At 37.7% G+C, this 22,497-nt stretch overlaps 1 protein-coding gene across 10 annotated transcripts in view; it reads left to right on the top strand.

Moving 5' to 3' along the window:
* The window catches only part of SLC20A2 (solute carrier family 20 member 2), a 94,689-nt gene that overhangs the window by 1,548 nt on the left and 70,644 nt on the right, over window positions 1-22,497 (top strand). For 2 of the 10 annotated variants that reach the window (XM_084876500.1, XM_084876499.1), the window contains exons 1-2: window positions 3,852-4,222; window positions 5,749-5,850. The exons of 7 other annotated variants lie outside the window; for them this stretch is intronic. The gene's annotated coding sequence lies outside the window, so the exon portion shown is untranslated. Of the gene's footprint in view, window positions 1-3,851; window positions 4,223-5,748; window positions 5,851-22,497 lie in introns of those variants that run through there. One more of the 10 variants, XM_084876501.1, reaches the window with a different exon arrangement.

Genomic DNA, 22,497 nt, shown 5'->3' with positions numbered 1-22,497 from the left:
CTGTATATAACATCTGTGTTAGAGCACTAGTTAAGTATACAATTTTACCTATATGTTCCCAAAAATTCTAGTTAGGTAAAATTGCATACCTAACTTAGTGCTCTGTATATAACATCTGTGTTAGAGCACTAGTTAAGTATACAATTTTACCTATATGTTCCCAAAAAATTCTAGTTTAGCACTTCTTAGTTGGGATTCAGGAATCTGTGTTTTAACAACTCCACCAGGTGATTCTCATCATGAGAGAAGGTTGGGAAACACTGCTCTAGGGATTGTATTCTTAATTGGTAAGCAAAGCTAAGAGCCAATTTTTAACACTACGCCTTAGGAAGTGTTCTCTGCTGCTTTGCGGATTATTTTGTTACTGTTAAACTTACTTTTGTCTCTAGATCAGTGTTTCCCAAACTTCTCTCATGATGAGAATCACCTGGTGGAGTTGTTAAAACACAGATTCCCGAATCCCAACTAAGAAGTGCTAAACTAGAATTTTTGGGAACATATAGGTAACATTGTATACTTAACTAGCTCTGAGCTTATTTTATTGTCTAGTGGGCAAGCCTGACAAGCTTAGAGCACTATATGTTCCCAAAAATTCTAGTTTAGCACTTCTTAGTTGAGATTCAGGAATCTGTATTTTAACAACTCCACCAGGTGATTCTCATCATGAGAGAAGTTTGGGAAACACTGCTCTAGATGAACAGAATTACTTCACACTCACGTACTGGCTTTACTTACAGTATTAATGCATGTTAGCTTACACATGGTATGTGTATGCATAATTATGTAACTTTACAATCATTTAGGTTTACTAAAAAGTTGGAAAATTAGAAACAGTATTAATGAGCGATGTTGAGTAATGATTGTTTGCCAGGCCTGTGCCAAATGGTTTATATGCTTTATCACATTCAGTCTGCCAGGATAACTTTTGCGAAAGCATAGGTTGCTCAAACGTATTTGAGTAGATGAGTTTGATTTGAAAGTGCCCAAATGTGGAATATATATATATATATATATATATATATATATATATATATATATTACTACTGTTCGCTTTTGTAGAATGAAGGTGTTGGCAATATACAATGACTCATAGAGTAAAGGCATGTGTTTCTCAAGGAGGAAGATGGCTTTAAAATTGTGTTAGAAATATAATTAGTCCATTTATTTGAGTATTCAGTAGTTTCCAAAGCCCTGTATCTCTTATTTATCCAAATTCCCATTGTGTTTCATTGTCACCCAATTCTTGGACATTGGAAAAAGGTAAACACTGGGAAAGCCTTAGTGGCCGTTTCTGAAAAGCTTCTTTCCATATTTAGTTTTGAAGTGACATTCCTAATTAAGGATTAACAAATGACAAACAGGAAGAGTAATTTTCCAACACCAAACCAAGGAAATGAAAAACGGTGGGCTTGCTATTGCTTTGTTAATAAGTCTAACACTCATGGTTATATGAGTGTTAAGAATGTTATATTATCGACATTGCAGGGGTTCTCCCTAATATTTCAGATTGCCATTAAATAACTGAAACATATTCAGTGTTGCGTCTAGTACATTGTGCATTAAGAAGTTTAAGTTTTTGGTTGGATTTAATTAAGCAGTTTGACTTCCTTAAGCAAGAAGTTTATTTTGATTGTGTTTCCACAGATACAATCTAATGATTTATATAGACACTAGAGGCCGGGTGCACGAATTCGGACGTCTTGCCCAGTCCCAACAGACTCGCCTAGTCGCGATCAGGACTGATCAGGGCTGATTGGGGCGGTCTGGCTTGGAGGAGGGACTGCAGGAGGTTGGTTGTGGGAGCGCAGTGACCAGCAGGGGGCAGCTCCTGCATTGGGCGTCTGCACCCTGGTGGTCAATGCACATCATAGCGACTGGACAACCAGTTGAGTAGTGGACCAGTCATAATAGTTGCGTAGGCATTATGTAAGATAGATAGATAGATAGATAGATAGATAGATAGATAGATAGATGATAGATAGATAACAATGATGAGAATGATGGTGGGACCTAACAGTTTGCATTTTATGAGAGTAGTAGTAGTTGAAAAGTCTGGAAAGGATAAGGGAAGTATTTGAAAATGTATCTTATTTGTGATTAGAGCATATGGGACTTTACCTATCTTCTGATTCTAGTGGGCCATCATTGACAAGGAAAAGATTGAGACTGCTTTGCCGGTTAGTGTTTATAAGAGAGTTCCTTTAACTAAAGGCATTCTGTTTGGGGAAGGGATGAGCGGAGAGTTGTCACCAATAAAGGGTTTAAGAGGAAAAAGATGTATATGCTTTGTTTTGGAGTTGATTCGCCATTGTGTCTAACTGACTCTTGCCACCACATCTTCAGGCACTTTCCTCGTAGATGTTTGATATTTGTATGCAGCCACTGGGAGATAAAGTAAAGAAGGGGGAACAAAGCACAAGGGTATACAGCAAATAGGTTATGTTTGGACAAAATTTAGGAACTGGGCCTTCACAGCTTTTATTATGAAAACCGTTCAAGTATGATTGAGTGTATGTGTTTGTAAACCTCTTATATGTTATTTATATGCCAGACGTGGAGACTATCCCTTTCGTGTGCTTCATAACCAATGGAAGATACTTAGAGTACATTACATGGGAAGTTACTGAATTTTTCTTTGCAGCCATTTCTGTGTGTTTTGTCATTGTTAGAAAGCTGGAGTGACCATAATGCCAGCATTGGCTCCTGCTTAGCATTGAAGCAGTGTTGTGCTTCATCAGATTGGAAGACAAATCCTTTTTCAAAACTTGTTTCTCACGTAGAGTGCCCTTTAAACTTCCAGAGTGCGAGGACCTTCTCTGTGTCACTCATTGCCATCTGCCCGGAGCCTCGAACAGAGCCTAGCATGTGGAAGGTGCTGAGTAAATATTTGTGAAATGAGCAAAAATATATTGGAATCTTTTCTTTCCGCCGATGAGGGTCCCACTTACCATTAGGGGCAGGAACACTTCAGTCTTACCCTCTCCACAGAGTCCACAGACCACTATGAGCCTTTGAATGTTAGCTGTTTATTTTAGTTTGTAGTATTTTAGTTAGGCAAACATTGTGTACACACGTGAAACAGCACGATAATTTGGAGCTGAATAATACAAAGTAATAAAAGCTAACATTTATGTTGGGTTTTGAATGTGCCAGATGCTGTGCTAGGCACCTTTACATGTTAATTTATTTAACTTCTACAACAATTCTTTGAAATAGGTTCATAATAATCCCATTTTTCAAATGAGGAAATGGAGGCACAGCAAGGTAATTGGGTTACTTGCCAAATATCACAACGCACGTAGTCAGTAGGGAGACAGGGGATGTGAAACCAGGCAGGTCCAGCTCTGAGTTGGTGGTTTCTTTGGGGAGTTTTACTTTACCGAAGACAGAAGAGACATCTAAAAGTTGACACTACGTTCTCAGCTGTAAAAGTTCAAGGCGGCATAAAAGATTGCAGTGACTCCGAGCTGCAGAAATAATGCTGTGTTTTCCAGAGAGCAGGGGCTGATAATGAAGTTGTTTAAGAGGACACTGCATTTTGAAATTAGAAACTGAATTTTGAGTCTCAGAACTACGTAAGGATTAAATGTAAGTCTTTAGGTATGGAATTCTAAAGCAGTAATTCATCAGGGCATAGAACAGTGACTTTTATTTAGTGTCAGAAAACTAATGTAAAACAAAGTAATATTAAAGACACTTGCTATCTTACCTATAGTGTTTTTCTCTTTAAAACACTTATCAGATTTAAACGCTAGCAGTAGTCATTTACCAGAATGTGAGTGTTATGGACGGTTTCCTGTGCACTTCTGTCCATTTGCTTCGTTGTGTGAAATCTTGACCCATTTTTTCAGCTTGTCTTGGGCAATAGAGTACCTTATTGGGGCCAAGAGGCCTCTTCAAACCAAGTTATATTTAAAGCCACCATAAAATTATGCTGTTGATTTGGTAACAAACCTGGAGTGAAGTCATTTTGAAGCCACGTGGAATTAAATGAGGGCCCACAAGATGAAGAAAAATGGTATTCTCTGAAAGCCCAGTTTCGTATCCCTTTGTCGGGAGCTGACAGTGTTATTTTGGGTGTTGGGCATCAACAGTCACTGGCTCTCAATGACCACATACATCACCGACCCACAGCCGAGGAATCAGAGGAGGAAGTGCCCTTGAATGAAGCGTGGGCCGTGGCCCTGGCTAGCAGCCAGGGAAGACGACGCACGCCCTGCAGGTACGGTACTCCGTTACGGGTCACTTCTGCTGGATCGGGGGTCCTGGCGCTGAGCCAGGGAAGACATTATGCATGCTGCTGTCACTTTAACATCAGCACATGTTTTGGGATGGTCTGTCAGAGAAACAACTTATGAGTATTGTCCCACAGTCCTGTTCTATTTAAATCCCTGAGAAAATAATTTGGAAAATTTGGCTTAAAATCTGTATTTAAATTTTTTATCCAATTGGCATATGAGCCTTAATTGCAGGCTCTTCTCTAAAAGGGGTGTTTTAGGGAAAGGAAGGGGATACACTGGTTCATATTTTAAACCTGTCAAGCTGGATAATTTAATGAAATGTGTACCCTCATTTTATGGACGTTAGGGTTGAAGAACTGGATCCTGAACATGATCTAGTGCGGTGGTTCTCTAAGTAGGAGTAGACGTCAGAATGCCCCAGGCTTTATTGTAAAAGTATCATGTTTTAGCCTAACCCCAGGAGCATGGCTTGCACATCTGTATTTTAAACCACCTGCCCTCGTAAGAAGAACCAACCCTGTATTTTATAGATAAGAAAATCCGGGCAAAGTCAGATGACTTGCTTACAGCTGGTAGTAGGTAGTATCAAATGTTATCTATACTAATAAAAGGGTAATATGCTAATTAAACTGATAAGGACAGATACTACACTTAATCTTAGCCAAAAGGCTGGGAAGGATAATATGCTAATTAGATCAGACATCCTTCCTGACAAAGCCACAGTGGGGGTGAGGGGGAGAGGGGGTGTGTGGCAAGGCCGAGGCGGTTAGAGGCAACCAGGCCAGCAGGGGAGGGCAGGCAGGCGGGTGAGCGGTTAGGAGCCAGTGGTCCCGGATTGTGAGAAGGATGTCCTACTGCCAGTTTAGGCCCCATCCCTAATGTTTGACTGCCAGTTTAGGATGGGGTCTAAACTGGCAGTCGAACATCCCCCCAAGGGGTCCCAAAATGGAGAGGGTACAGGCTAGGTGGAGGGACTCCCCCTCTTCTGCCCCCATGAATGAATTTCATGCACCGGGCCTCTAGTTACCAGATAATATGTAATTTCATGGTTGGGAGAAATTTTCTAGGTCATCAGTTTAGTAGCCCATTTTACAGCTCTGTATAAACCAGGCTTGTTCATAACATTTCCAAGTAAGATATGAATGTAGAGAAATAGTGTTTTCTCAAAGCCCATCTTTTATCCTGGCCATGGTAAAATTTGAAAAGTCAATCACCAGAATTTCTTTACAATCCTCAACTGATTTTTTAAATTAATTTTAGGGACTTTCAATTATTTGGGCACGTGGAATTAAATTTGTTTGTGTACCCTGAGATGCCCTGTTAAATTTTGGGGGAAATACAGTGTATTTAAAGTTGAAGTTAGATATTAAATTTTTATTTGAATTACTTATTTTTCCATCTTAGCTAAAATGTAAGCCAGAAATGTGTGAGAATTTGCACTTTTTAAATTTTGTGTTTTAAAACGTGGTTGATTTTTAATTTTTTTTTTTTTTTTTTTTTTTTTAAGGCATCTTACGTTGGAAATAGCACAGTTCGGCTCCCATGTTCTCTTTGAGTATGAGAGAGAATCCTAGTTTCAGCATGTCCCCAATAGAGACCAAAGAACCAGGTTTGTTTCTTCTTCAAGATGTCTACTAAGTCCTGTGGAGCAGCAACTATTTCTAAAAGTAAATGATAATATCAGGTGCCTGTGAATGGACTATATGGCCAGGACACTCATTAAGATATTCATGGAAGAATGGTAAAAAGCTGGAGACATGGCAAATTTCAGGAAGTGATCCCCCCGCCGTGTCACTTAGGATTTCTGAGCAGCCAAAAGAAGATAGTTCTGAAAATATAAGTGACAAGATGCTAGCATATTTCTTTACATGTTTCTTATATTATCTTTGTTAACCCATCTGCTTTTGCATATAATATTTGAGTTATTTTCATCTACTGCTATAGTTAGGAATCTACTTAAGATCAGAGTTTTATTCTGTGTGGATAGAGATCTAGTAGATATAATAGGAGAAATAGGATCAATTTATTGGGATGTTGGCCTCTAGAAATTGACTTTCAATTAATAATTACTAGAAGTGCAGGATGTTGATGAATTGCTTCTTCCTATGATGTGCTTCTGTCTCAGTCTTTGTGACTTAAGATTCATCTTTATCTATTCTCAGCCTCTGTGTGTGCTTCCTTTTATTTTGCACATTTTTTTTGGACTTAAGATCCGATGACCTTGTTTTTTCAGAGTGAAAATAAGAATTATATCTTCATTTGGAGAGATCAAAGGTTTATTTGTGAAGATATAATTCTTATTTTCACTTAGGTCCGTGGTCGGCAAACTGCGGCTTGCGAGCCTCATGTGGCTCTTTGGCCCCTTGAATGTGACTCTTCCACAAAATACCACGACCTGGGCAAGTCTATTTTGAAGAAGTGGCGTTAGAAGAAGTTTAAGTTTAAAAAATTTGGCTCTCAAAAGAAATTTCAATTGTAGTACTGTTGATATTGGTTCTGTTGACTAATGAGTTTGCCGACCACTGGCCTAGGTTTTTTCCTAGGGTCAGGAATAGAGCAGTTGCCATTCTTTTTCAGAGTTGTTGTTCTTTACTGTTTTTATGTTCTTGTTTAATGCTTTGTTTTCATTTACTGTTTCTAAGTGGAAATGAAGGATGAACTGTTTCCACTTCATCTGTGTTCTGTTTTCAGTTACCTAGGAGAAATGGGTAGTGAAAGTTTATAGAAAATTTATAGCATATCTTAACCCTTAGAATTTTAACCTTGTTTTAAACTTCCATCAAACTTTCTTAATAGTGGGGATCTCTCCAAATGCTGACTAATAAGCACAGAGACAGAGAGACAGAGAAAGCTTTTATAATTAACAAAGGTAGCATTTCAATCATTAAGGTCATTAATGTATTGGTATGAAAATTAATTTGTGGGTTAGAGCTAAGATAATTTTTATATTTTTCAGCTTTTTTTACTTTTTGCAATTAAGTCAGTTGACTACATCAAAAATTTTCTTCTCTGTAAGTTGAGGAAACCTTTATTCTTATGTATGAAGTTTACCCAACAAAGAAGTAGAAGCAAAAGAACAGATTTTAAAGTAGAATTTAATAAAGTGAAATTCCAGAAACAATTTTGAACAATATGCTTTTTCCCCTCAGTATGCCTGTTTTTTACTTCATCCCTTTAATTCCCTTTCTACTCATCTGCTTACATTTTTTCTTGTCTGTTCATAATTTGTTTGGTGTCTTTGCATTTTGCCTACTTCTTGCCTTTTCCATGATTCAGCCTCCCATTGAAAATACTTTCTATTCTCTTTACTTCTCCATTTTCCTGGGCTTGCCTCCTTCTAGTCTGCTACCTCCCTGCTTTTGTTGTTGTCTCTTGTATTTCAGCTCCTGTCATTTCTAGCTCCTTCCTGTCTTACCCACACCTCTGTCCACTTAGCTTCCTGTCCACCTACATTCCACTCTCATCTCCTTCAGTGGTGATCGCTTCTCTTCTACCACCTCAGTCTACTTCTATCTCTGTAGTTCACTGATCTGCCATGAGTTTCATCTAGCTCTGATTTCTTCTCATCTCCAAATTTATGTTTTCTCTCTGTACTTTTTAGTCATTGTGCATTTGTTCCATGAGCTCTTTTTCTGTTTTCCTGTCCATGGGTGGTAGGTATTACTAGACAGATTTGTTGTCAGTATTTACATAGAACAAGATCCTTGCTGGGTATTTCCTGGGTAGCCAGGATGAATCAGTTACTATTAGTTTTTCTTGGAACACTGAGCTTCCTGTGTTTTCTGCTTCTAAGAATTAGATTGGTATTCTAGAAGACTAAGATTATTTTAAAGAGTTAGGGTAATTGTATGATACTGTCATTTTAACTTTATTTAACAGCTCATGAACTTTGAATTCACTCCCTGCCTTGAAAAATTTTACAAAAGACATCCAAAGCATGTTTGGGGGATAGATGGGAAGAGAAAAGTAAATACTACAAAAGGAATCAGTCAATTTCTAGAACTGGGAAGAAAACTAAAACCACAAACCACATTCTTTATCATTTATTAGGTGAAAGGTTGCTTGAAAGAATAAAACGTATCAGGAATTCTTTTAACTAGGTCATCTTTGTTTTTTACATTTCCTATTAAGTTCCAAGACCTTTCTTTAATGTTTAACAAAACAGAAACTGAATCTTATAAATATTTATTTTATTTTGAGAGGCTTGATTTTTCCTTAAATATTAACCTGTGTCATTTTGTAATTATACTGTAACATTCTCAAAGGGCCTGTGTTAGTTTCTTGTGTGGGAAAGTATATAAATTGTATGGTCTTGCCCCTCAGAACTCTGTAGTTGTGTAATGAAAAAGTAGCTTCTTGGCAAAATTTTATTTTATGCTATTGATGATTTACATTGTCTTATATTTTTCTTTTATCCTTGTATATGGTATAAATGTGGTGTTTTCCTGTAATGTAGTTTTCTGTAGTGTGTCTGAACTGGAAGTAGACTACTGTGAGAGTAGATATGTAGCTTTATTAAACTTAAAAAAGGAATATCACATACATCACATAATGTAGTGTCTGAGTAAGTTTTAAAAATAACTTTACAAATGGAAGTTGATCATTTTGAATATTCTTCTGAGCCTTCCTTAATATGATAGTATTAAGGAAGTTAATATTATTCAAGTCATTGGGTATCTTGAAGCTAAAGAAATGGCTAATGGTTTGATAATAATAGTACTGCAACATTCAAAACTCATGAACAGCTAGTAAAAAACATCAGAACTGCAATTAAGAAACTAAGAAGAAATTTGTGTAGATGTGCTAAGTACAGGACTGTTCTGGGATTACAGAGAACTAACATAGTAGAGAACATTGTTTAGGAATATACTCTTATTACTTAGATACTGTTGCTGCTCCAAAGCTTGGAAATCCCATTTTAAATTTGCCTATATGGTTTTTAAGAAAACTAACCTTATTAAAGATCTTAATAGTTAATTCCCTCCTTCAAAAAACAAAACAAACCAAAAGCTTATTAAGCTTGGTCTGTTTTGCCAGAAGTAGTTCTCAATAACAGTTGTCTCTTCTCATAAACCTTAACTGTTCTCAGAGAATTTAAAATTTGCTACAATTAAGCATATTTGACAAGAATATGCCCCAAGCTTCTAAAGTGTTCAGCAAAAATGATATCATTGGAATAGGTCTCTGTAATGACTGCTTTCAGGAAAGTTGGAGTAAGACTTAGGTAATTAGATACAGAAGCTGTGGGGTATGTTATAAAATCAGCCTTTGTATAGTTGTAATCCCAACACTGGGTTGTATATACTAACCTGAATATAGTTCCTGGATTACATCTGTGTTTTTATTATTATAAAAGGGGTTTAAATTAATTTCCTTTGACAAAACCAAACTGAACAGTGTGCATATTCTAATTCTAATGTAGTAAGAAAAATTGGCACAGTGATTTACTATTAATAGTTGATTAATTTCTTCCTAAATTAGCAGATCTTTAAAATATGGGTCTGTGTCCTAGACCAGTGGTCGGCAAACTCATTAGTCAACAGAGCCAAATATCAACAGTACAACGATTGAAATTTCTTTTTGAGAGCCAGATTTTTTAAACTTAAACTTCTAATGCTACTTCTTCAAAAATAGACTCGCCCAGGCCATGGTATTTTTGCGGAAGAGCACACTCAAGGGGCCAGAGAGCCACATGTGGCTCCTGAGCCGTAGTTTGCCGATCACCGTCCTAGACTATATGATAAATTAGGTTGGGTAAAGTTTTCCCTTGAATCAAATAGATTCTTCTGATCTGGGTTGTTTGGCTTTATTATAAAAGTTCATTGATTCATAGTGTGATTAGACTTGTCTATTATATTGTAATTTTATGTATTATAAGGGTCGTATTTGGGATAATTTTAAAATATTAATATTAAGATATATTCCCAGCCCAGAATTTTAAGTAATTTTTAAAAAATATTTTTATTGATTTCAGAGAGGAAGGGAAAGATAGAAACATCAATGATGAGAGAAATATTGATTGGCTGCCTCCTGCATACTCAATCCTAGGGATTGAGTCCCCAACCCCACACCCTAGGCATGTGCCCTGACTGGGAATTGAACCGTGACCTCCTGGTTCATAGGTCAATACTCAACCACTGAGCCACCCTGGCCAGGTCCAGTCAGAATTTTTATAAAGTTTAAAATATATAGGTCTTGTGTAAAACCTCTTTATTAAAGTCCATTAGTTACAATCAAGAGATTTATGGCTGGAGTTAATTTATATTGCCTTTACATTCATAGATAGAAAATTGCTGCAGATGATATAGAATGAGCTTTGTCTTCCACTGCTATTTGTTCTATTCTTTGAGAAACTAATTTTTTTCTGATAACGTTTTATTTTTCTTGGATTTTTAAGTTATTATTGATCTCAGTAACAGTTACCATTATGAAGTTTCAGTAGGGGCCGGCTCTTCACATACACTGAACGCTCCGCTACTACATATTGAATTTTCTAATAAAATGTAATGTTATGAAATAGTATGTGTTTATATTGATAAATAAGTAAGTAAATGTTAGGGCAGTTCTGCAGTTCAGTGGATTTGTTGGAACATAACATATTCCCCACTATAAGATGAGGACATTGAAGGGGATTATTGAACTGCTCAAAGTCACACTGAAAGTAAATGGTGAAACCAGGATTTTACTTCAGGTGTGATGAAATCACTTTTCTATACTGCCTTTTAAAGTATTTCCCTCTGAAAAAGCAAAATCTAGTGATTTTATAAATGCATATTGTTATTCTATTCTATGTACCTAATTTCCCACCCCCAAAGATAAAATTACTTTGATACATATTATAGAAGTAATGGGGTTCATTATTATAAGTAATCATTACAAGTAATCAATGCTTAGTGAAAAAACAAAACCAGATAATACAGGAAAATATAAATAGGGGCTGTGAAAATCACTAGTGGTTCTACTATTAAGACATTAAGACTTTAAGGGTACATGACTTTTTACTGTTGATGTTGAACTTGATATCCTGCTGAGGTAGCCTTTGTCAGGTTTCTCTACTGTCAAGTTACTCTTTCTTCTCTCTTTTCTATCTTGTGGTCTTGGGAAGGAAGTCAACTCACACCTAAGAATTAGGGGGTTACATTCCACCTCCTTGAGGGCAGAGGCAGAGTATCTGCATGTATTATTTGGAATTCTGCTGGGGGGAGATTTAGCTGTCCTCCCCCATTTAGTTATATCATTATAGACTAATGGATATTTATACTTTGGATTATAATTCAATGCAACTTTATTGCTCTATCTGTTACTATGTTAGCCATTAGGAACTAATATTTGATTTGGCTCCTGTGTCCCTTTGTCATACCCCTATCATTGTGGATTAATATCTTCATTTCCTACATAACTGCATAGCATTCCATTATAAGAGTATGCCATAATATATTTAACTAATCCCTTATTAAGAGGGTAATTTGGTTAGCACATTTTTAATGTTACAAACAGTATGTGATGAGTAGTCTTCAAAAATATATTTATGCAATATTGATAGTTTACTCAGGAAAAATGCTTTATTAAAGGGACTGCTCACTTTATGTTTTGTGATATGACTTTTTCTTAAAGATTCGTAAGTATATTCCTGAGGAGAGAGCATTTTCACTTATCAGTGGGAAACAGTGGTGTATTTATCACTGTAGTTGCCTCTCTTTTTTTTTCAGTGACAATAAACAGTGAACAAGCTGAATTTAAACTCATCCTGGTAAAACAAAACAATTTTTCACACTCTCAGTGAGTAAAAGCTGGAAGCAACCTTAGAAATCATGTACCATCCTGCATTTAGAAAAAGGAAACTGGTATTGTTAGATGAGACGGGAACATGCAGTAGCAGAAGCATTCCAGAGTCTGGATTTCTGCATAAATCTCAATTTCTTGTTACATGGCTATGTTTTATAGCCTGTGTAAGAAAATACAAAACTTTTTATGTTGGAAAATTTTAAACATATGCCAAAGAAAACAAAATAGTATAATTAATCACTATGTCCTAATTACCCAGCTATATCAATTTGTGGTCAATCTTGTTTAAAACTCCCTCCCACTCCCCCACACCATGTTAATTTAAAGTATATCCAGATATTAAATAATTTCATCTGTAAATATTTTAATATATTTTTAAAAAATCTTTTTTTTCAAAGCACAATCACAATTGTCATTATCAAACCTTAGAAATATTTCCATTCAAGGATAGTTCTAAAAATTTCCAAGGTTTGCATTCACCAAGAAATTTGATTTGGCATTACTGAAAATGTACTTTTTTGGTATAATTCTCCAGAGACTATAGAGAGATTCTAATGTATATCTTTCCACCATGCATAATGGCACATTAAGTGGATAACTTGATTGTATGTAACTTCAAGAGTGATGAATACTCCCAATGTTTTAAGTATTTTCCTGAGGTTTCAATGCATAATTAAAATTGAGATTCTATTTCTCTCTAGAAAAATACCCCATATCTCAGAGGCTTTACAACCAAAATAACAAATTTCATTTTAAATACCCATTTACTTGCATTGAGTTTATCCTAGAATTGCCTGTTTGTTTGCTGTTAAATATGCCTTTTCTAAGTCAGACAAATCACTCTAAACTATTCCATTTAGAACTATTTTATTACAAATAAATATTCATCTTGTTATACCTATTGTTTATTATATGCAGATTCATATTTTATTCTAACCCAGTTTAGACTTTTCTGCTTTGCATTTGAACAGTGTTGTAGGCTTTCTTTTTTTCATTCGTGAATAGACTTTGTTTTAGGCAATCAGCTTTATTTTGCTTCCAGTTTTAGTGCCCTGTTCATATTATTTTTTAATATTGGCTCACTTTAATCTACTTATTTTTATTCAGCGAACACCTTTTAAAGAGGGGAAATCAATGCTATGTTTCTTCTAATTTTTAAGCAAAAGTTGAAAGATGAATAAAAATAATTCCAGTTTCAAATATGCACTGGTCAAGTGCATTCAATTATCCTAGGCTGTTGTGTATTATGGATTTAAGTTCCTGGAAAATATAGTATTCAGTATAGTGTGTTGTGACTTTTGTAGCATTTCACTCATTTTACCTATTTTAAGCTACTTTAAACTTTTAAACACTTGGTTGATACACTAATGATACTTTTTTTCTTAAAATCCTCTTAGCTTTGAAATAGTCTTAATTTTAACTTTGACATTATTGCTACTTGCCAATTGTGTGACCTTAATTGAATTTCTTATCTTTCAGTTTCCTCATCTGAAAAGTGAGGCTATTAATTAGCAGCCACCTCATTTGTTTGTTGAGTTAAATGAGATAAGCTATATTGCCTGGCACATAAATGCTCCATAAATATTATTTCAGTCATCTTTTTTCCCTCCAGCCATCTATTATATTGTTCCCCTTTACTTGTTTGCACTTTCACTTAGATTAAGAAAAATGAGGGGAGAGGTATTGGGGATGAAGGGATTTAAAAAACCATCCTATCTAATAAAAGAATAATATGCAAATTGATCATCACTCTAACACAGAAGATGGCTGCCCCTGTGTAGTCAAAGATGGCCACCCCATGTGGACACAAGATGGCCACCACAAGATGGCCTGCAGGGGAGGACAGTTTGGGGGGACCAAGCCTGCAGGAGTGGGCAGTTAGGGGTGGCCAGGCATGCAGGGGAGGGCATTGGGGGGACCAGGCCTGCAGGGAAGGGTAGTTGGGGGGGACTAGGCCTGCAAGGGAGGGCAAGTTGGGGGCGACCAGGCTGGCAAGGGAGAGCAGTTAGGGGTTACCGGGCAAGCAGGGGAGGGTACTTGGGGGCAATCAGACTTGCAGTTAGGGGCAATTGGGCCGGCAGCAGAGCAGTTAGGCGCCTATCAGGGTGGCAGGGGAGTGGTTAGGGGGTGATCAGGCTGGTGCTGGCAGGGGAGTGGTTAGGGGGTGATCAGGCTGGTAGGCAGAAGTGGTTAGGGACAGGCAGGCAGGCAGGCAGGCAGGCAAGTGAGCGGTTGGGAGCCAGCAGTCCTGGATTGTGAGAGGGATGTCCAACTAAACGGATAGTCGGACATCCCTCAAGGGGTTCCAGATTGGAGAGGGTGCTGGCTGGGCTTAGGGACACACATCCCCCTGCACAAATTTCATACACTGGGCCTCTAGTCCTACATAATAAAAGGGTAATATGCAAATTGACCGAACGGTGGGATGACCAGTCACTGTGATGCTCAATGATCACCAGGGGGCAGATTCTCATTGCAGGAGCTGCCACAAGGGGAGCACCGCTCAGCCAGAAGCTGGGCTGATGGCTGGTGAGTGCACCAGCGGTGACAGGAGCCTCTCCCGGCAGCCCTAAGTCCCGAGTGCTTGGGGACTGCAAAAGGGTACAGGCCGGGCTGGGGGACTGCACCCCACCCCTCTCCCCTGCACAAATGTCGTGCACCTGGCCTCTATGATGTGCACTGACCACCAGGGTGCAACTCAATGCAGAGCTGCCCTCTGGTGGTTGGTGGGCTCCCACAGAAGGAGAGCCACTCAGCTGGCTCATGGCTGGAGAGTGCAGCAGCGGTGGCAGGAGCCTCTTCTGCCTCTGCTACAGGCGGGCAGTAAGGAGCAAGGGGTCCCAGACTGTGAGAGTCCCCGACTGTGAGGGGGATGTCCCAGACTGTGAGGGTGCAGGCCTGGCTGAGGACCCACTCCTGGCCCCTAGTGCACAAATGTAGTGCACTGGGCCCCTAGTATATATATGACACACACACAGACCAAAGTGTGTTGATAATCAGAGGGAAGAGGTGATGGGTTAGGTGAAGGTGGGCAAAGGGGGGATGAATGGGGACAGGAGGGGACTGCCCTGGGTGACGATTATGTTTTGTTAAGTTATACACTTGAAACCTTATGGTTTTGTGAACTAATGTCACCCCAATAAATTCAGTTTTTAAAAAAGAATGATTTATGTGTCTTAAATAAAAGACCACCTTCATGTTTTCCTCAAATTAAAAACAAAACATTTTATTTTGAAATGATTACAGATTCAAAGGAAATTGCAAGAAATATAGAGAAGTTCCATGTATCCTTCACCAAGTCTCCCCAAAAGGTAACTATAGTATAAGATAAAACCAGAAAATCCTTATTGGTACGATCCACAAGCTTATTCAGATTTCTCCAGTTTTACATGCCCAGGCCAGTTAAATTAGACCCTCTGGAAGTGGCACCCAGGCAGTGGTATTTTTAACAATGGTTTCAGGTAATCCTAATGTTCAGCCAAGGTTGGGAGCCACTGAACCAACAGGAATGGCTTTGGTGCTCCTATTTCTTCATTTTAGAATTTGATAGCATTTGGGCTGCATGCATTTGTGTTCTGTGCATTGGATGAATGTGGGATCCACATACCTTTTATTTATGGCTCTGCTGACATGTATATTTCCCTAAGGGGGAGGGGGAACCACACTTGTGAATTGCTGGCACATTTAACTATATGACACAACCTTAATATGTCTAATAGAAGAGTGAGTGCCTATGAAGTAGAATCAAACACCCAAAACAGTGAGAACCTCAGAATCATTGAAAGTTAAAAAGGAAGTTAGGTTTCATCCAGTACATACTAGATGAAACTTTCTGGGAAATTATTTAGAAAACCTATATGGAGAGTTTGGGTAAGAGATCTGAGTCTTTATCGGTAGGTCCTATTGTCAGCCTTATTTAGGTCCCCCCCCCTTTTAAAATTTTTTAATGTTTTACTTAGTAAGAGCTATATTTACTTGTAAAAAGTGAAAGTATGCACAGATGAATAAAAAAAGAATCCTCCACCCATGTTCACAGCCTGATATGAATTCTTCCACACATTTTTCTATTTTCATAAAAATACTTTTAACAACATAAGGTCTGTGAATTTTTTCTTTTTTAAGTAGGATCATACTCTGCATTATTCTGAAGCTTGCTTTTCCTACTAAATAGATCATGGATATTTCTCCATGAAAATAAATAATAGGTCTAACTTTTTTTTTTTTTTAAACGAATAAAATCTTCCACATACCATAATTTATGAACATTCAGGATGTTTCCTCTTGTTCTCCCCCCCCCCCCCCACCTCCCTGCCACTATAAACCAAGGTGCAATGCACATCTTTGTATATATAACTGTAGGTACCTCTGCTTTGTTTCTACAATGTCTGCTTTGGTTTTGGTTAGATTTCTTAGTTTCTGGATACCTTCTCTAGATCGAGTTAATGTCAGTTTCAAGTTAATTGGCTTCTTTTGGGTATTAAGTTTCACATTAGAAAAATCAATTATTTTTAAGTGGTTATTAATGAATCCTAGTGATCAGTTTTTCATAGATACTAGAATCCCTAAGGTAAGGCACCTTAGTAGGAAGCTAATGGATGGGCTTCATGGGGGCCCGTGATTCATCTGATATTCATTATAAAATTTTATACAAATGCACATTTTATTGCTTTCATCAGATTTTCAGAGGGCTCTTACCCTTAAGAAGGCTGAAAATTTTATATATATATATATATATATATATATATATATATATATATATATTTGTGTGTGTGTGTATGTGTACTTAGTCCAGAGAACCTATAGAGCACTTTGAGTTCCCATTGACAGCAGATTTTTAATAATAATGTCTAATAATATCTTCTTTCTGTAAAGATCTGGGTTGCCATAAGTTTACTTAATTTCAAGATGACAAACCTAGAAAAAATTACTGAAACCATAGATAGCAGACTCTAGATGCAGAATCTGAATAGGTTGTAATACTATTCTAAAATTAGCAAGATGAAGTATACCAAGGATAAACTTTTTGCATGAGTTGAGGAATGCTTGGGGTGGAGGACAATCTCCGATTCACCTGAGATGAAAAAGAGCCAGGAGTTTATTTGACCACAGGCTTATATGAGCGTCACTATAATGTGGCTGTTAAAAATCTGAGTGAGTTCGACCACACTTGATGAATTATGCTTATGTCTGTGGACTCACATTTTAGGTGAAACATTGGCAAGGGAGGGAGACATGCATAGTGATGGATTGAGAAGTTATGTCACCTGAGGAACCACTGCTGAAGGCGTTTGGTTGTTGGATCGGAAGGAACCATCGAAGCAACCCCTAGATTAGGGAATAGGAAGACCAGGGGTGGTATGTATAATTTGCATATTGTGGGGCAAAGGAGTGCTCTGTGAATGAATGAATGAATGAATGAATGAATGAATGAATGAAAATTACAAGGCAAAGAATTTTGACTTCCTCTAAACTCTGGAGATACCACTCAGGTAATAAGGTGGGCTGCCCTAGGAAGTAATGACTTCCCATCAGTAGAGCTCTTTAAGCATAGAGGCAGGGGACTGGGATAGGGACGACAGAAGGAATTTTTGCTGTTAGTGAAAGACTGTGCAACAGGACTTCAAAACTCTTAATTGGAATTTTATGTTCTCTCACAAGTGTTAATTCTAAAACAGGATAAAATTCTAGGATAATATTGTAGGCTTTTTGAAAGTACTTTATAGGAGAAATGCTTTTGACTCAGGCTGTATGATTTTTAGTTATTTCAAAAATACTTAAACGTTGACGTATAAGAGGTTTTTATTTGAAACTATTAATACAATGCATAAGCTATTCCACTGTTAGACCTGAAGTAACTAGTCTGGACTTGTTGAGTGTGGTTCAAGTTTTATTTGTTACTTTTCAAAACCACATTCTTTTCAAGCTACAAAAAGAGTATAAAGAAGGAAATTTCACCACTTCCTGGCTGTGTTGTGGCCTCAGGAAACACAAGACACTATCTCGGGTAGACTGATTGTTCTGAATTCTGACTCTGATAACAACACTGTGTGGAATTTGTCTCATGCTTTGTCATTTACATAGATTTGCACTCAAATTTGCATATTTCCTGGGGAAATGTATCTCTGATATTTGTTTTAAGTTGGTTGAGACAGAAATAGCCCTTATTTCATCCTAAATAATTGAAACAATATAACATTATATATATGTGTGTGTATATAAGTACATACACACACACACACACACACACACACACACACACACACTCACACAGAGAGCTTTAAAAGAAAAAATAATTCTGTGTTTTAGAACATGTTGGGAGCTGCTGCCATTATGACGCCATGGTTTCCACTCCTTGTTGTAATGCCAGAGAGTCTAGGTTAGGGGTTAAGAAGATAGTTTCCCCCACTTACTGCCCATGTGACTCTGATCTCCCATATCTGTGTCCTCACTTGTAACGGGAGAGATGATAGCGCTTATACTAATGGCCATGTGAGTGTCCTCACTTGCAAAGGAAAGATGATGCTAGAGCTTACAGCACTGTGAGAAAGCACTTAGCACAGTGCCAGGCACATGGAGAGAACTCAGAAAACCTGCCGTATTTTCTGTTCTCACCTTTTGTGCTCCCATCTTTTTTTTTCTGACTTAACATATATTGTCATTTTTTATGTCTTGTACTGTCTTGAACACATCATCTCTAAACTATTTTTTATATCCTTATTCCCAAACTCATCTCCTCCTAATCCTACTCCTGCTTTATCCTCCTGTCTCCTCTTTTTATTTCATGGGACTACCCACCAGAGGTAGTATGGAAACATACTAATACTGCAAATTCTGGAGTCATACTCCATCACTTATCATGTGTCCCCTTGGACACTACTTAATGTATCCACATCTCAGTTTCTTCAGTTGTGGAATAGGTCTGATGGCGACCTGGCCTACAGAATTGGGGAAATTCAGTGAAATAAATGCCTATGAAGTGCTCATTATGATTCCCGACACTTGAATGCTCAATACCCATTACTGATAACTCTGAAGGTAGGAATGAATGGTAGTGTCATCCTTAGTTGTTTTCCTCTCACCTGAAAGTCATCAACGCTAAGGATTCTACCTCAAAAGACTCTCCTCCTTTCTCATCATTGCCTTTAGGTCAGGGTTTCTTAACTTGAATCTATTACGCATAGAGGTTCATAATTCCCAGAAAATATATCTACATTTTTTTATATATGTGCATTTTTCCCAAGGGTCAGTGACCCATAAAATGTTCGTAACTACTGGCAGACTTTTACCTCTTGCATATACTCAGTAGCCAATAAATGGACATTTCCCCCTAGTCCCTGTGCCTCTAATCTACTCTATACATTATTGCCCACTTTTTTTTTAACGTGTTACATTATCACCCTACTTATACAGATGTGTTGACTTCGTGTTGCCTACAGTGGTGGTTCTCACCCCTGAACACATGCTAGAATTACATGGGAAGCTTACTGATGCCCTGTCCTAGACGAACTAATTGATACTAATATTTAGGCATCATTATTTTATTATAAAGCTTCCCAAGAGATGTTATTGTGCAGCAAGAGATGAGAGCCTCAGGGGTATGGGATAATGAACTAATGTGTTAGCATGGCACATAAGGATCTCAACAGCCTAGCACCAGTCTACTTTTTCAGCCTAATCTCCTACCTCTTCTCCCATTCATATCCCATTACTTACACTCTAGACATGTATTTTTATTTTGCTAATTTTAGAACATGCTCTGTTGTTTCCTGCCTCTGAGCTCTTGCCTGTACTGATCTGCCTAAAATGCCTTTTACCCTTTCTTTGCCTGGTCATCCTATATAATAAAAGCCTAATATGCAAATTGACTGAACAGTGGAATGACCAGTAGCTGTGAGGCGCACTGACCATCAGGGGACAGATGCTTAAAGCAGGAGCTATCCCTAGCTCACAGGTCCCAGACCAGCCAATGTGGGTGTCACAGGGGCCCCCTAATAGCTCTGCCAGTCGCCCCACAGAGGGAGGTGACCAGTGGCCGGGGCCCTCCCCCTCGTCTCCCCGATTGCCCTGCCAGTTACCCTGCAGAGGGAGGTGACTGCTGGTGGGGCCAGCAAGTGGGCAGTGCCTGGCCGGCCAATGAGGTTGCCAGTTGGGCCCCCCCCCCCCCCCATCACCCCTCCAGTTGCCCCACAGATTGGTCAGGTCTAAGGACCCTACCTATGCATAAATTTCGTGCATTGGGCCTCTAGTTTCCACAGAAAAACCTTTCCCAAGCCCCAAAGAGAATTACAACTCTTACTTTTGTACAAACTCCCATTATAGGCCCTTCATTTGTGTATCTGTCTTCCACACCACTCTGAACTCCTAGAAGATAGTAGGATCCTTATTTATTTCATTTCTCTAGTGCTTGGCACCAGGTTAAGAAGCTCCCAGAGAGACTAATGATAAGTAAATGAGAATGAACAAATAGCAGCTTACTCTGGCGAATCAGAAATCTATGGGGTAGGGGTATGTATGTAAATATGGTATACTAGATATGGCAAGGAATGCTCAGCAGAAGTTTTATCCTCTTTTGCTTTTTTCATACTTTTATAAAAAGAAAAGATCACAGAACACGAAGTTTCTCGACTGGGGCCAGGAAAGTTGAGATCAGTTTTGAAAATACCTCCAAACATTGCTGAGCATTATGGAACATGTAGCATAAAGTCGTATTTGTCTCCTGGGGCTCAGAGGGATTTCTGAATGAGAAATGGAGAGCCAGCCTTTCTGATGATTGCAGCTGTTTATTTTGCCCAGTGGATTATCCTTACTTAGTTACTGATTTAAAGATACCCTTATATGGACAGTTCACCAGACATTATATGTTTCTAATTTTGATCTCACCCCTGGCCTTTGTGTTTTAGCTACTGCCTAGTCCTTCTCTTGGCTATTTTTAATATTTTTTTTTTCCCTCAGTCTGTCTCAGAATTGTCCAACACATTTTAAAGAATCGTAACTCAAATGTGACTTACTCTTTCTGTTTCTTCAGTGTCCAGAATTAACTTAAAGATGATTTGAAAGAGATTAATTTAGTAACTGGTCTCATGCTTTGGGGGTTATATTAATTATTTTTCCTGGACACTGACCCACCCCTACATGTAGGAGAAGAGATAGCTTGTTTAAGACTTATACAAAACACAGTGAGTACTAACTAGTCTGATGTCCTGATTTGGGTGTACTTTGTTGTATGCTGTGTATGAACAAATAGAATATCCTTTGTCTAACTGGTTGCTTAATATTTTATAATCATATCTTTTAAGCTTGAATAATAAAGACAATATTTTTCTCATTCAAAATCAGAATCATAGTTGGAATTTATTAATATGCTATCCTTGTATGCTTCCATTCATCTTATTTAAAAAGAGTATTTTAGGCCTTAAAGAAATCAGATCTATCAAGAGCTCCTCCTTTAAATGTGATTTACAAGAAAGGATCTCTATTTGCAAAACTTTTTTTTTCTTTTCAAAACTTTTAAAAATAATAATTTTTTGTCATTTTAAGAGCATTTTAAAAAACAGAAATAGGAATATAATGTCAACAATGAGGAAAACAACTTTTACATGGGAGCAGTAGGTCTAAAATGGATAGTTGTCTCCTATTGCACTGTCTACAGTCAACCACAGATATCTCGGTACTGTTTGTCCTCTCTTTGTGAACCAGGGCCTCTGTAACAAAACTGGTCTCTGCTGTTTCTGAGAATGGCTTCTTGGCATATTATATTTACTGGGCTATTATAGTTCTTAGAACTGAGTTGTTAATCCTGTTCTTTTGTTTGTTTGTTTGTTTATTGCTGCTACTTTAAAATGATCACTCATTGAAGGACTTTTAAAATTAATTATTGGTGCTTAAGAGATATAATCATGTACATCAAGAGAATAATAGGCTGTACAACCCTGAAGAAACTAGCCACTGACTGGATTCTTGAAGTCAAGGGAAGTTAGAATCCCTTAGGAGTATTTCATCTCTTTTAGTTTGAGGTTGATTTTGAACGGCTTACCCTAAAAGTGACTACTTCTCAATTTATCTGGTTGGGAGTAAACCATATCCATTTACAGCAAAACTATTAAAAGTTAGAGAATAAAATACTGATTTCAATATCTTGGTAAATTGGTACCAGGTGCTGTGCTCTACCTCACACTTGGATATCTATCTACCTTTTGAACAGATCTTAGATTTCCCTGTTCATAAGCATATAAATTGGTACTCTTAATCCATTTCTGAAGTATTGACAGGCTAACTAGCTATGAAGTATGCCAGTGTAATCAATCTTAAGGCTAGGACAGAGAAGTCATTGCTTATGGTATATATAGTTGTAATATTGAAGGACACATAATATTTGTTTCAAATGATGGGATGAAATAAATAGAACACTATTTTAGCAATTTTGTAATCAGAGCATATCACTACTTCATTTTAGTTTAACATAATAGTTGAT

The sequence above is a fragment of the Pipistrellus hanaki genome (genome assembly GCF_964339955.1).
Source record: "Pipistrellus hanaki genome assembly, chromosome: 3".
Lineage (NCBI taxonomy): Eukaryota > Metazoa > Chordata > Mammalia > Chiroptera > Vespertilionidae > Pipistrellus > Pipistrellus hanaki.
The sequence above is the reverse complement of the archived record's forward strand: the minus strand, read 5'-3'. Positions and strand labels throughout refer to the sequence as shown.